Source organism: Bison bison, unplaced genomic scaffold (assembly GCF_000754665.1).
Source record: "Bison bison bison isolate TAMUID 2011002044 unplaced genomic scaffold, Bison_UMD1.0 scf7180017864318, whole genome shotgun sequence".
Taxonomy (NCBI): Eukaryota; Metazoa; Chordata; class Mammalia; order Artiodactyla; family Bovidae; genus Bison; species Bison bison.
The window spans coordinates 354,741-369,891 of NW_011494890.1; the positions used below are offsets into that span (position 1 = coordinate 354,741).

The 15,151-nt window shown below is 35.8% G+C and overlaps 1 long non-coding RNA gene across 5 annotated transcripts in view; it reads left to right on the top strand.

Moving 5' to 3' along the window:
- LOC104997976 overlaps nt 1–15,151 on the top strand; it is a 397,981-nt gene that overhangs the window by 140,603 nt on the left and 242,227 nt on the right. For 4 of the 5 annotated variants that reach the window (XR_826387.1, XR_826384.1, XR_826385.1 and 1 more), the window contains one exon: nt 3,170–3,219. The exons of the other annotated variant lie outside the window; for it this stretch is intronic. This is a non-coding gene — a long non-coding RNA (uncharacterized LOC104997976). The remainder of the gene's footprint in view (nt 1–3,169; nt 3,220–15,151) is intronic. 5 annotated transcript variants of the gene reach the window in all.

Sequence of the window (15,151 nt, forward strand, 5' to 3'; positions counted from 1 at the left end):
CTGCAGTGATTTTGGAGCCCAGAAAAATAAAGTCAGCCACTGTTTCCACTGTTTCCCCATCTATTTGTCATGAAGTGATGGGACCAGATACCATGATCTTAGTTTTCTGAATTTTGAGTTTTAAGCCAATGTTTTCACTCTCCTCTTTCACTTTCATCAAGGGCTTTTTTTTTTTTTTTTCTTTTTTTTTTTTTCGTCTTTTTTTTTTTTAAACCTTACATAATTGTATTAGTTTTGCCAAATATCAAAATGAATCCACCACAGGTATAGAGGCTCTTTAGTTCCTCTTCACTTTCTGCCATAAGTGTGGTGTCATCTGCATATCTGAGGTTATTGATTTTTCTCCCAGAAATCTTGATTCCAGCTTGTGCTTCTTCCAGCCCAGCATTTCTCATGATGTACTCTGCATATATTCTGGGACTTCTGTACTTTGTACAATTGGGAGATGTGTGCATACTCAGTCTCTCAGTCGTGTCCAGCTCTGTGTGACCCTATGGACTGTAGCCCGCCAAGCTCCTCAGTCTATGGAATTCTCCAGTCAAGAATACTGGAGTGGGTTGCCTTTTCCAATTTCAGAGGATCTTCCCAACCCAGGGATCAAACTTCTGGGGTCTCCTGCATCTTCTGCATCTCAGGCAAATTCTTTATCCCTGTGTCACCTGGGAAACCCAATGGGGAGATGCTTACCCAGTATTTCTAGCCAGATCACATTTTGATCCCCATTGTCTCACCAATGAAAAATTGTCACTGCTCTTTATAAATCACCAAATTCTCATGTAAAATTTACAGAGCAATATTTGGAAATTCCCTAGTGTGCAAACAGATGACTGTATAAAGAAGATGTGGTACATATACACAATGTAATATTACTCAGCCATAAAAGGGAGTGTAAAGGGTTCATTTGTAGAGATGTGGATGGACCTAGAGTCTATCATACAGAGTGAAATAAGTCAGAAATAGAAAAAATAGATCATATATTTGCATGTATGTGGAATCTATAAAAATGGTACAGGTGAACCTGTTTCTAGGGCAAGAATAGAGACTCAGATGAAGAGAACAGACTTGTAGACACAGCAGGGGAAGGGAAAGGTAGGGTGAATTGGCAGATTTGGATTGATCTATATATACACCCCTATGTGCAAAACAGATAACTAGTGGGAACCTGCTGTATAGCACAGGAAGCTCAGCTCAGTGCTTGGAGATGTCCTGGAAGGGTGGGATGGGGTCGGGGTGGAGGTAGGTCCCAGAGAGGGAGCATATATGTATACATATAACTGATTCTCTTCATTGTACAGGGCTTCCCTGGTGGCTCAGCATCCACCTGCAATGCAGGAAACCCAGGTTCAATCCCTGGGATCAGGAAGATACTCTAGAGAAGGGAATGGCAACTTACTCCAGTATTCTTGCCTGGAGAATTTCATGGACGGAGGAGCCTGGTTGTCTACAGTCCAGTGGTTCACAAAGACTCAGACACAACTGAGCAACTAACACTATCAGTTCATTGTAGAGCAGAAACTAACACAACATTGTACAATTATATATCAATAAAAAATAATAAGGTAAATTACAGGCACCAACAGAATTAATTACGGATTTTAGGGTTTTTTTTCCGCTATGTTCTACTAGAAGTACAAAAAACAAAACTGACCAGAAGCTTACACTATTTTACTTAAGAAATATGAATCTATTGGTACATGATATTTAAAACTTTAGACTCTCTCAATATTTTTGTTATTCATGTTGGTTCCAAATACATAAAGAGTTATTTGTAGTTATTTAAGTGAAAAAATATATATTTAAACCGTTTACATATTGTGTAGAGTTTTTTAAACATAAAACAGTCTACATTGACTTAAAATCTTGAAACAATTCGGTTATAAGTTTGGATTCTGCTGTCTTCTTTCTGCATACTCATGATCTGGAAAGGAGACTAGCCTTCCTTAATGTTTTAGTTTCCAAATACTTTGCCAATTATGAATGAACTAGGTCAAAAGAGTAAAACATTCTTTCTACAGACTACATGAATATTCCGCTGTTTGAAAAACTGGACTAGCCCATCAATCATGTTGTTAATATTGTAGATTCTCACAGAGTTGAAATATAGCCTGTAAAACCTCATCTGTAAGCATGTGTTTTCCAAAATCTTCACCTCATTTAAAATTATTTTAGTTACTGCTAGGGATAAACAATTTTTGGATGCCTATGACAGCAAATAGTATTGGTAAGGAAGTTAATTATAAATAGAGTATATAAAATGACATTTTAAAACATTTCTAAAAAACAGAATAGTTTTAAATTATTGAAATTTTAGATATCACATTTAGTTATGATTATCTATTTTAAAAGTAAGATTTAAAAATAAAGCTGTATTTAAAAAGTAGCATTCTACTAATAACCCCTGTGATTCAAAAATCTTTACTATAAAATTAGAAATATTAAACAACTTAAATGGTGGTGTTTTATAGATTCACCCATATGACAACCTTTTGTCTCTAAAATATTTGTGATTATTTTAGCAACAACAATAGCAATAAAAATATCAAGAGTGCAATTTGACTTTGAAGCCAATTTACGTAAACTTATCTTTGGCTGGATATGTTTAATAGTTTTACTAATGTTAATCCCTGTGAATTTCGATATTTGGAATTCTTGTACTTTCAAATTTAGAAGGCAGACCTACAATGAATTGTATTGATTATTCTAGCAACATACTTTGTTGATAACATTATTGTGCAGTAATTTTTAGGGAATCCAAGAGGAAGGCTATTTTTACTAAAGGGAACATGTTTCCAACTAACAGTATGTAAACTGCCATATTTAAATTTTTTAGACTCCCATTTTAAAAAGGACATTTTGGTTTTAAGATTTTTTTAATGTAAATGTAAATTGATCCCTTTGAATGTATGTTAGTTCATGGAAAAAATTTCAGCTTTGTTGAGTTATAATTAACATAAAACTAAGATATTTAAGATAAACATTGTAGTGATTAGTTATGTGTATACATTGTGGAAAGATTCCTCTCATCTAGTTGATAAATGCATCCATCAGCTCACATGTTTATCTCATATTAATTTATTTTTGGTGAGAACACTTAAATTGTACTCTCTTAGCATAGTTCATGGAAATTTTTAACGAAGACCCTATCTTGATATATTTATTTTCTTTTCAGGTTATTTATCATTAAAATGGCATTGTAAAGTGATGACTCAGAAGTTAACAGTAAGTCTTAATTATTTGAAAGAAGTGTCATTTTAATATTGTACTATAACAAGTCATACCATATGTGGTAATTTTTTTTTCCCGTCTAATTTTGTATGTTAGTGTAAAGCATAGAATGTGACCAGAACTCTTAGACCTCAAAGTATATTTTTCAGTGAAGCCAAAATATTTTTACTAAACTATCCTAGTCAATAATTTTTGGATTTGGCAAGTTTCAGTGCAGTCCTGTTTTTGAGAAAAGTCAATGAAAGTATTTCCCTTCTAATTCAATAACCTTTTTATCCTGAAACCATTTTTCCTTTTGGTGCAAATACTTACAAAGTCAGTATTTTGACAGTAACAATAATATATTATGTTATTTTTTTCTGTGCTGAAAATAGTTAATGATTAGGCTGGACTTACGCATCTGTCAGCCAGAAGACCTACTTATTAAGCCAAATGAAATAGGTGTGATTAAAATCCTTTCTTTTTTTATTGAGTTATATGACCCTGGTTAGCTATACATTTACATCTAATATGTATATATTACTGTTGCTGTTTCAAATTATGAATCTTCATGTTTTTAATAAACTATTTTGATCACCCATATGTTTTCTTCTGAAATGGATATACACCATATGCAATGGACTGGAGAAATTCTTTTGCTTTTTCTCATGATTCAGTAGAATAATTTAAAATATCTGTTCTGGAAAAATTGTCAACCAATACTTTAATGAAGTGCAATTTTAATGTAACAGATTTTCTTTCTCTCCTGACATTAAGATATACTTTTTTGCTTATAACATTTCTTAACCAAAGACAGTTGATACAAAAAAATACTTATGATAGACTCAGAAATAAAATACAGAAAAAACAGTGTCAAATTAAAAGCAGTTGGTGAATTTAAGTATATGAATATTCACATAAAAATACACACACATAGAGATTATCTGTATATATATAATTATATATCATTGTATATTTTACAGATATGTAAGTATGTATTATATGAATATAAAATGACATATCATTGCTTTAAATAAATTATATAAGTATATATGTAAATTATATAAGTATATATATTTAAATCTATATAATTATGTAAGTATATAATAGTAGAAGCAGTATGTTAAAACTCAAAACAGATTCTTGTAATAGAAAGCTACTTACCCTTTCCTTCTCTTAATCCCCTCCTCTTTCTGAGGCAGCCAATGCCAAAGTTGACATGTGCTCCTCTACCTCATTTTTGTGAGCTTCTCTAAGCTCAGAAAGCACAGTTGCACGTTTTTATGTCTTTTTTGTCAAAAAGGTTTTTTTTGTTTGTTTTTATAAACAAACTACCAAGAATATTTCTCTTTAGCTTATTTTTTTTTATAATTGTCCCTTCATGTTAATATAGGTAATGTTCCACACTATGGAGCACTGACATTTATTTAAAGAAAATAAAAATCCGGATGCTTAGTGTCCTCCCTCTATCACAGCCCTAGTTTAGAAGGCACAGATTGTGCTTTGAAAGGCAAATCTGACTGATATTTTAACTCCAACATAGGTATCCAAAATGACTTGAGGCGTATATTAGAACTGGATATCAAGATTTAAGAAAGAAAGTGAAAGAAAGTGAAGTCGCTCAGTCGTGTCCGACACTTTGCGACCCCGTGAACTGTAGCCTACGAGGCTCTTCCGTCCATGGGATTCTCCAGGCAGGATTACTGGAGTGGGTTGCTATTTCTTTCTCCAGGGGATCTTCCTGATTCAGGGATTGAACCCAGGTCTCCTGCATTGCAGGCGGACACTTTACCCTCTGAGCCCACTAGATCACATGCAGATCAGTGAGTCCCTGTACTGAGCTACATGTGATCTAGGGGTATCCATCACCAACAATATGTGATGCACAAAACAGAATACATGTTGCTTTGCTTCAGTATAATGGCTGCATTTATCAGATATAACATTTGATGAAAACAAAAGTCACAATATAAAAATGTGACTTAGTATAAATGAATGAGTTTAGCGGATGGATTTGCTAATTGTTCTAATCCTCCATGGACGGTTTAAAATATTTCAGGAGTTCTCTTTAGACCAAGATTAGACATAATGTGGAGAGAAAAAATGCATTAAGTCATTGTTGTTGCTGTTTTGTCGCTAAGTTGTGTCCAACACTTTTGTGACAATATGGACTGTAGCCCACCAGGCTCCTCTGTCTGTGGAATTTCCCAGGCAAGAATACTGAAGTGGGTTGCCATTTCCTACTCCAGGGGATCTTCCCAGCCAGGGATCAAACCTGCATCTCCTACATTGGCAAGGAGGTTCTTTACCACTGAGCCACCAGGGAAGCACCCTAAATTAAGCCATGGTCTTATACCAATAAATGTATTTTAAAAAAATAATCATACTAATTGTATTTGAGAGTAAACAACTTTACTTGTACAAAACATAATTAGCAATTTTGTTTATAATGGCACAGGTCACCTGAAAGCTAACTAGCTAGATAGATGTAATACATGTTCATCATTTTTATATATTACACGTCTGCTAATAATATTGATGTTATACTACTGTTAAGTCTATTAGATATTTATATATTTCACATACTATAGTGATATGGATATACATTTGTATATAAAACTCATACAGGTTATTCTGTAACATCTCATGGGAAACTTGAATGAACTTTTTGGCCAAACTAATATTGTACTCAACACGCTGATAAGTACATCTGACTTTTGCCCCTTTAAATTTTGTGTAGAAAAGATACTTTATTTTTAAAAATTTAAATATTAACACAACAGTATTCTAAAGCTAGATTGTGCTTTTAAGAAGTTTCTTACTAAGTTTTTACAAGTCTCTGTGTAGGGGTATGTTGTATATGTGACTGTATGTTTCACATTGAGCTTAGATTTGGAGTTAGCAGTGTGGATCAGACCGTTTTAGCCTAACCAAGTATGAAGAGAAAATTAATGAGTGATGCAATTTGATCCATCAGTGTTCATTGAGCACTTGCTATGCACTAGGTAATATTCTAAGTGGTAGAGGTATAGTAGTGAACACAAGTTCCAACAAGTATGACTTTTACATTCTAGCGGTAATGGTGGGGCAGAAGGGAGGCAGGCATTAAACCAACAAGTGAGAAAAAAAAATAATACTGTTTTTTTTTTAAACCTACTTAGAAAGTCATTACACCCACCAAAATTTTTTAAATGAGTCATCCTTGTATGTATGAACAATGTAAGGAAAATCCCAAATCTAGTATGTTTCTATCCTTTGTACAGTATTATCCACTTTATTTTTTAAATATAAATTTATTTGTTTTAATTGGAGGCTAATTACTTTGTAATATTGTATTGGTTTTGCCATACATCAACATGAATCTGCCACAGGTGTACATGTGTTCCCCTCCTGAACCCCCCTTCCACCTCCCTCCCCATACCATCTCTCTGGGTCATCCCAGTGCACCAGCCCTGAGCATCCTGTATCATGCATCGACCCTGGTCTGGTGATTCATTTCACATATGATATTATGTATGTTTCAATGCCATTCTCCCAAATAATCCCACCCTTGCCCTCTCCCACAGAGTCCAAAAGACTGTTCTATATATGTGTTTTTCTTTTGCTGTCTTGCATACAGGGTTATTATTACCATCTTTCTAAATTCCATATATATGAGTTAGTATACTGTATTGGTGTTTTTCTTTCTGGCTTACTTCATTCTGTATAATAGGCTCTAGTTTCATCCACCTCATTAGAACTGATTCAAATGTATTCTTTTTAATGGCTGAGTAATACTCCATTGTGTATATGTACCACAGCTTTCTTATCCATTCGTCTGCTGATGGACATCTAGGTTGCTTCCATGTCCTGGCTATTATAAACAGTGCTGCGATGAACATTGGGGTACACGTGTCTCTTTCCCTTCTGGTTTCCTCAGTGTATATGCCCAGCAGTGGGATTGCTGGGTCATGTGTCAGTTCTATTTCCAGTTTTTTAAGGAATTTCCACACTGTTCTCCATAGTGGCTGTACTAGTTTGCCTTCCCACCAACAGTGTAAGAGGGTTCCCTTTTCTCCACACCCTTTCCAGCATTTATTGCTTGTAGACTTTTGGATCACAGCCATTCTGACTGGTGAGAAATGGTACCTCATAGTGGTTTTGATTTGCATTTTTCTGATAATGAATGATGTTGAACATCTTTTCATATGTTTGTTAGCCATCTGTATGTCTTCTTTGGAGAAATGTCTGTTTAGTTCTTTGGCCCATTTTTTGATTGGGTCATTTATTTTTCTAAAATTGAGCTGCAGGAGTTACTTGTATATTTTTGAGATTAATTCTTTGTCAGTTGTTTCATTTGCTGTTATTTTCTCCCATTCTGAAGTCTATCTTTTCACCTTGCTTATAGTTTCCTTTGTTGTGCAGAAGCTTTTAATTTCAATTAGGTCCCATTTGTTTATTTTTACTTTTATTTCCAGTATTCTGGGAGGTGGGTCATAGAGGATCCTACTGTGATTTATGTTGGAAAGTGTTTTACCTATATTCTTCTCTAGGAGTTTTATAGTTTCTGGTCTTACTTGAGATCTTTAAAGATCTTAGTTGAGATCTTTAATCCATTTTGAGTTTATTTTTGTGTATGGTGTTAGAAAGTGTTCTAGTTTCATTCTTTTACAAGTGGTTGACCAGTTTTCCCAGCACCAATTGTTAAAGAGATTGTCTTTTCTCCATTGTATATTCTTGCCTCCTTTGTCAAAGATAAGGTGTCCATAGGTGCATGGATTTATCTCTGGGCTTTCTATTTTGTTCCATTGATCTATATTTCTGTGTTTGTGCCAGTACCATACTGTCTTGATGACTGTGGCTTTGTAGTAGAGCCTGAAGTCAGGCAGGTTGATTCATCCAGTTCCATTCTTCTTTCTCAAGATTGCTTTGGCTCTTCAAGGTTTTTTGTATTTCCATACAAATTGTGACATTATTGGTTCTAGCTCTGTGAAAAATACTGTTGGTAGCTTGATAGGGATTGCATTGAATCTATAGATTGCTTTGGGTAGTATACTCATTTTCACTATATTGATTCTTCTGATCCATGAACATGGTATATTTCTCCATCTATTAGTGTCCTCTTTGATTTACTGTTTTTAATAGTGTCAAATGATGTGAAGAAAAATAACATTGGGTGGGAGGTTAAAAGGAAAATATCTTCTCTTTTATGTTGAGGAAGGCTTTTCTGTGTTGGTAGCATCTGAGGAGAGACTCGGAAAAGTAAAGCAGTATGCTTCCCATGAGTTATCTGGGAAGAACCTCGCAGGCCAAGGGAAGAGTCAGAATCAAGACCCCCAGCAGGCAAGACTGTTTTGGGAGAGCACTTTCTCCAAGGAGAGTGTGCATATTTGAGCAATGCCAACACATCTAACGTGTTGAGGCCAAGTCATGGAAGCTCCTGTTGGTGTGTTAAGAATATTGGATTTTTTTTCTATGTCACATGGGAAGCCATTCTAATCAGAGATGTGAATTGATTTACATTTTTCAGAATGTGCTTTGCTCTGTAAAGAATAGCCTGAGAGAAATGTGGGAAGTCATTTAGCACTTTTAAGTACTTTGAAAGAGCGAACTTATATCTCCTGGGATATCTTAAGCAGAATGATTTAAATACTATGATGTTTAATTAATATTTTATTTTCATATTTATAACAGAACAGAATAATATGTTTACCCTTTTAAAGCAATATTGGCATATAGAGAGTTCTATATAAAACCTATTATCTTAAACCCCTTTGTCATCATTATCACTGGCATGACCAAAAGGCATAATAGATGCCCTTAAGGAAAATCATAGTCTCCTCAAATGGTTTTACAAGTATGATCCTCTATTCCTTGCTAAAATCAAACATAAATGATTTTGGAGTGTACTATGTATAGTATACTATACATAGAATTGTTTAAGAATAATATGTGTAACAACTAATACTTTATTCTTCTGAACTTACTTCATAAATTATAAACCTAATTTTTAAAAATAATAGCTAAAATAAACCTGCTTACATTATTTACACTTTAAAAATTGAGTCCCAATCAAACTTATCCCTCCTCATTCATGTGAAAATTTCGTCTGAAAGCCTAAATATGTACATTCATTCCAAGTTGCCTTTTTTGAGCACTTGTTGATCCTTACATATGACTATCTTTTGGGTGTTGATGGTTTGTATATTTTTCCACTATTAAGCCTAAATTGATGTAGATGACACACACCACACACACACACATGTTCACAACTTGAATAACATTAACTGTACTAAATCTATGACTTAGCATATAGAGAGAGGCATATTATCAAAAGTAGTATCTTTTTTTTTCTTCTTTGGTTTATTCTTTAGTTTCCTGAGGACCACTTTTTTAACAAAAGGTACACAGATCAGTGTTTTTTGTGGTTTTAAAAATTTTTGTGTGTAATTTTTGTTTGTTTGTCTTGTTCTTTGTGTTTTGTTTTGATTTTTTGTTTGTTTTAGCCTGGCAGAATGATGAATAGTGTTAATTTTAACTTGAGTTTCAAATACTGATTGATATTTTAAGACATACACCTTTGATATTAACAAAATAAACAAACAAAAGCAGATCATTAAGCCAAATGGATAAATTCTGATACAGATAAATGTTCCAGTTTTATGAACTAGGTCTGGCAACCTAATTTACATACTTTAGAAATTTAAGTATATTTACCTGTCTAGGGCTTTCTAGGTGGTGCTAGTGGGTAAAGAACCTGCCTGTCAATTCAGGTTAGACATAAGAGATAATGGGTTCGATCCCTGGGTCGGGAAGATTCCCTGGAGGAGGGCACAGCAACCCACCCCAGTATCCTTGCCTGGAAAGTCCCATGGACAGAAGAGCCTGGCAGGCTGAAGTCCTTAGGGTTGCACAGAGTCAGACACGACTGAAGCAACTTAGCACATGAGGTGTGTAAATAAACTGTATAACTTCAATATAGCCCACATTTTGTACATTAAACTAGAAGAAAAAAAAAAAGAAACATGGGACAAATAATATCATAAAAGATATTAATAATGCTCAAAATATAAAATGACTCCATGAGTGTTTGTCTTTTAGTAAAAATTACGTTTCATTATATATAAATTTGCACATCTAAGGCTAAATCTGAAATATTCTAACAGTGAAATTCAATCTGGTCTCAGCTAACTTACATATGATTAACTAATAAAAGTTGACACTGAGCTCATTTTGTATTTTAAATATAAAACATATGTTGCACAAGTTAAATTGACATATGTCAAACACCTTCAAAATGTATGTATCAATATTTACATAATATTCTTTCATAAATCTTTATAGAATGATCTTAAAATTAAATCACGGGTCTTCAGAAAGTTAATATGACAATATCCAAACAGAATTGAGATCTCAGACTTAAAACATAAGTTCCAGTCTATTTGCCTTTGGCTCAGCACCAAAGTGCCTCCTGAAAGATGTCACCATAGAAAGCTGTTTGTACAGCCTTTCATTCTGCTCCCAAGCGGGTGTACATAGCTCAGCTGATGTCTAGAAGCTGTTCATCTGTGCAAGCAGAGACAAGGCTTTTGCTTTTCTTGCTAATAGTATGGTTTGCCATTGTTTAACCTCTAGATCTGGCCCTGGACGGGAGTTTGATCATCAATACTCTATCTGGGGAGAAAAGCGGAAGTGTAGGATGTGGGGAAGGGATAGAGAAAGAAAGAAGGAAAGGCTCAAGTGAGCCCCAGCTGGGAGAAAAGAACTAAATTCTTCACCAGGAAGCAATACCCATCTTGTGCTGTGTGTCTGCATGCATTCTAAGTCACTTTGGTCTAATCCAACTCTTTGTGACCCTGTCCATGGGGTTTCCCAGGCAAGAATACTGGAGTGGCTTGCCGTGCCCTCCTCCAGGGGATCTTCTGAATCCAGGATCAAACCCATGTCTCTTGTGTCTCTTGCATTGACAGGCAAGTTCTTTCCCACAAGCACCACCTGGAAGCCCAGTTGTTCATATCTAGTGTTTAAATATAAGGTGTTTTTCACACTGAGTAATACCTAAATGTAACCTGACAGTAGTATTCTGGACAACCACAGAAGCCAAATTTAAAAAGAAAACTAAAAAATATTTGCCTTTGTCAGACTCTTCTAGACACCTCAGTTTGGTCTTCAAACTGACCCCTTCCTCAGGAGTTTTCAAGGATATATCTGTCTGGTCTTTTCACTATGTGTTCAGTTCAGTCACTTAGTCATGTCTGACTGACCACATGGACTGGAGCACTAGTTGTTTAAAATCTAACTCCTAGGAGATGCAGCCTCACTCTTCTAAGAAGCAAGGAAACAGTCTAGAGTAAAGGAATGAGTGAGTGGAAGTCGATCAGTCATGTCCAACTCCAAGCGACCCTGTGAACTGTAGCCTGCCCATGTAGTCCATGGAATTCTCCAAGCAAGAATACTGGAGTGGGTAGCCATTCCCTTCTCCAGAGGATGTTCCTGACCCAGGGATCAAACCTGCCTGTCCCTCATTATGGGCAGATTCTAGACTGTCTAAGCCACCAGGGAAGCCCAGGCTAGAGCAAGGCTCCATGCCAAGTGCTCTATTGGGCAGGCTCTTCTGAGAACTGTCTGATCTCATTCAGAAAACATAAAATAATTGGCAGTCAGCATTAGAAACTTGTATAAAAACTCGACAGAATGATTTTGTGTCCGTGGCAAATAATAATGTATGCATATTTTAATACTTTATAATTTAATTTTTCTAGTTATTCATTTTTATTTTTTCAAGACTATTGAGGAAACCAATCATCTGGCTCTTCACACAGTTACTGAGAGAGGCACTTTCGGTTTAACATAGACCATTATTATAGGACAAGTCTGAACAATAATAAAGCCTATTCTATTCTAGTCCCTTGAAATATCAGGGCTAAAAGGAGGCTGCATAATGTTATCCTCAAAGGACTTTATCTTTTGATTAATAAACTTCTTCCTTTCTATGGGATAATTGTTTAATATTTATGTGAAAACATTCTGAATGCAAGGAATCATGTTTAAACACTCAATAGAATGTCAATAGAACTGCATTTATAAAATCCTATTATCATTTTAAACCCATTTTATTCTCACTGTCATTGTTTAACGTCATAGTATGGTATTTGCATATGATGCTCTTCAAATATTTATTAGCAAAAAAACAATAAATATGAATCTATCAACCCAGTATGTAATTTATCATGAAACTCTTTAATTTCTGTATTTAAAAATTATATACACATATAGCCTTTGATAGAGAAAAAAGAGAAAACTCTCCTTAAAAACTAGAAGAATGAAATGATTTATTGACAGTTATGCTAACAAGGTACCCTATTTTAGCAACCACTTGTCTGTTTTCAAACACCAGTAGAAATCATTCAAAATAGCTGATTATTACAGCAAGGCATAAAGGGATATGAAAACAAGACTGCTTTTAATATTGAAAAGCAAGTGTAACGAAATTTAAGCATAGATGTCAATAGAGAAAAATATTCTCTGTTTTGCCACAAAGTCATTGCTCCCATAGTAAGCCCAGCAATTCACAAAACCTTCACACAAAGAGTCATTGTGTGCTGTGCATGCGGCAAGCTGGCAGTTGCTTCATAAAATGTATTATTAAATTGCCGTTACTGCCATCTAGTGGAAAGAAATAATCCATGTCACTGTGTCACTAGTTAAGTCCTAAAGTTCTAGGGGGGAAAGGGAAAACCACCATTTGGATTTGCATATATCCTAAGAAGTAAAACAGCAAACTGGAAGATATAATTGCATGAATATTACAACATAATAGACAGATAATAACTGAATAAGAGGTTTAAGGAAAGAAAAAAATAGTGAGAATGGATGCATGTATCTGTAAGATTCATTTTGGAGCCAAAATTAAACATAAAATGTTATTTCTCACTGGATGCAGTGAGATGATCTGAACTGGGGCATCTTTATTACTTGTACACTTATTTTCTCATTTTTCATGTGCTCATTAAGTCTTAAAAGTTGAAAAAGAAAAACGATTTGTTCTTCTCAAACTTTCAGTTACCAGGAAAGTATCTGGAAATCTTTTTACCGTGTTACAATGCAGATTCAAACTCAGACATTAAAAAAAAAGGCAGGGGGAACCATTAAAAAACTAAGATGATGGAATCTAGTCCTGGTGGGCTGCCGTCTGTGGCATCACACAGAGTCGGAAACGACTGAAGTGACTTAGCAGCAGCAGCAGTCCCATCACTCCATGGCAAATAGAAGGGGAAAAATTGGAAGCAGTGACAGATTTTATTTTCCTGGGCTCCAAAATGACTGTGGATGCTAACTGCAGCCATGGAATTAGAAGAGGCTTATTCCAGGTCAAGAAGCAACAGTGAGAACTGGACATGGAACAACAAACTGATTCCAAATTGGGAAAGGAGTACATCAAATTTGTTTACTGTCACCTTGCTTATTTAACTTATATGCAGAGTACATCATCTGAAATGCCAGGGTGGATGAAGCACAAACTGGAATCAAGATTGCTGGGAGAAGTATCAATAACCTGTTTGCAGATGACACCACCCTTACGGCAAAAGGAAAGAGGAGCTAAAGAGCCTCTTGATGAAAATGAAAAAGGAAAGTGAAAAAGCTGGCTTAAAACTAAACATTCACAAAATGAAGATCATGGCATCCAGTGCCATCACTTCAAGGCAAATAAGAAAGCTGAGAGCTGAAGAACTGATGCGTTTGAACTGTGGTATTGGAGAAGACTCTTGAGAGTCCCTTAGACTGCAAGGAGATCAAACCAGTCCATCCTAAAGGAAATCAACCCTAAATATTCATTGGAAGGACTAATGCTGAAGCTGAAGCTTCAGTACTTTGGCCACCTGATGTGAAGAACTGACTCATTGGAAAAGACCCTGATGCTGGGAAAGATTGAAGGCAGGAGGAGAAGGGGGCAACAGAGAATGAGATGATTGGATGGCATCACCGACTCAATGGATATGTAAAATAAAAAGCAGTCATACTAGCATCCCATGTTTCTCATAAGGAAAAAATGAGTTACAAATAATCTCGCCATGAGCTATAGGATATTGCCCTTTTTATAGATTAAAGACAGCATCCAAAATTTTATATGCATGGATGCATGTGTGCATTCTCAGTCGCTTAGTCGTGTTGGACTCTGTGACCCCATGGACTGTAGCTTGTCAGGCTCCTCTGTTCATGGAATTTTCTAAGCAAGAATATTTCCTCCTCCAGGTGACTTTCCTGACCTGGGGATCGAATCAGAATTTCCTGCATTGGCAGGCGATTTCTTTGCCATTGAACCACCTGGAAGACCCTACAGTTTTATATAGTTAAAAATAAATGTTGCTCATCTATTTTATGCATAGTAGTTTGTATCTGTTCAGTTCAGTTCAGTCGCTCAGTCGTGTCCGACTCTTTGCAACCCCATGAATCGCAGCACGCCAGGCCTCCCTGTCCATCACCAACTCCCGGAGTTTACTCAGACTCAAGTCCATCGAGTCAGTGATGCCATCCAGCCATCTCATCCTCTGTCATCCCCTTCTCCTCCCGCCCCCAATCCCTCCCAGCATCAGAGTCTTTTCCAGTGAGTCAACTCTTCTCATGAGGTGGCCAAAGTACTGGAGTTTCAGCTTTAGCATCATTCCTTCCAAAGAAATCCCAGGGCTGATCTTCTTCAGAATGGACTGGTTGGATCTCCTTGCAGTCCAAGGGATTCTCAAGAGTCTTCTCCAACACCACAGTTCAAAAGCATCAATTCTTCGGCACTCAGCCTTCTTCACAGTCCAACTCTCACATCCGTACATGACCACAGGAAAAACCATAGCCTTGACTAGAGGGACCTTTGTTGGCAAAGTAATGTCTCTGCTTTTGAATATGCCATCTAGGTTGGTCATAACTTTCCTTCCAAGGAGTAAGCATCTTTTAATTTCATGGCTGCAGTCACCAT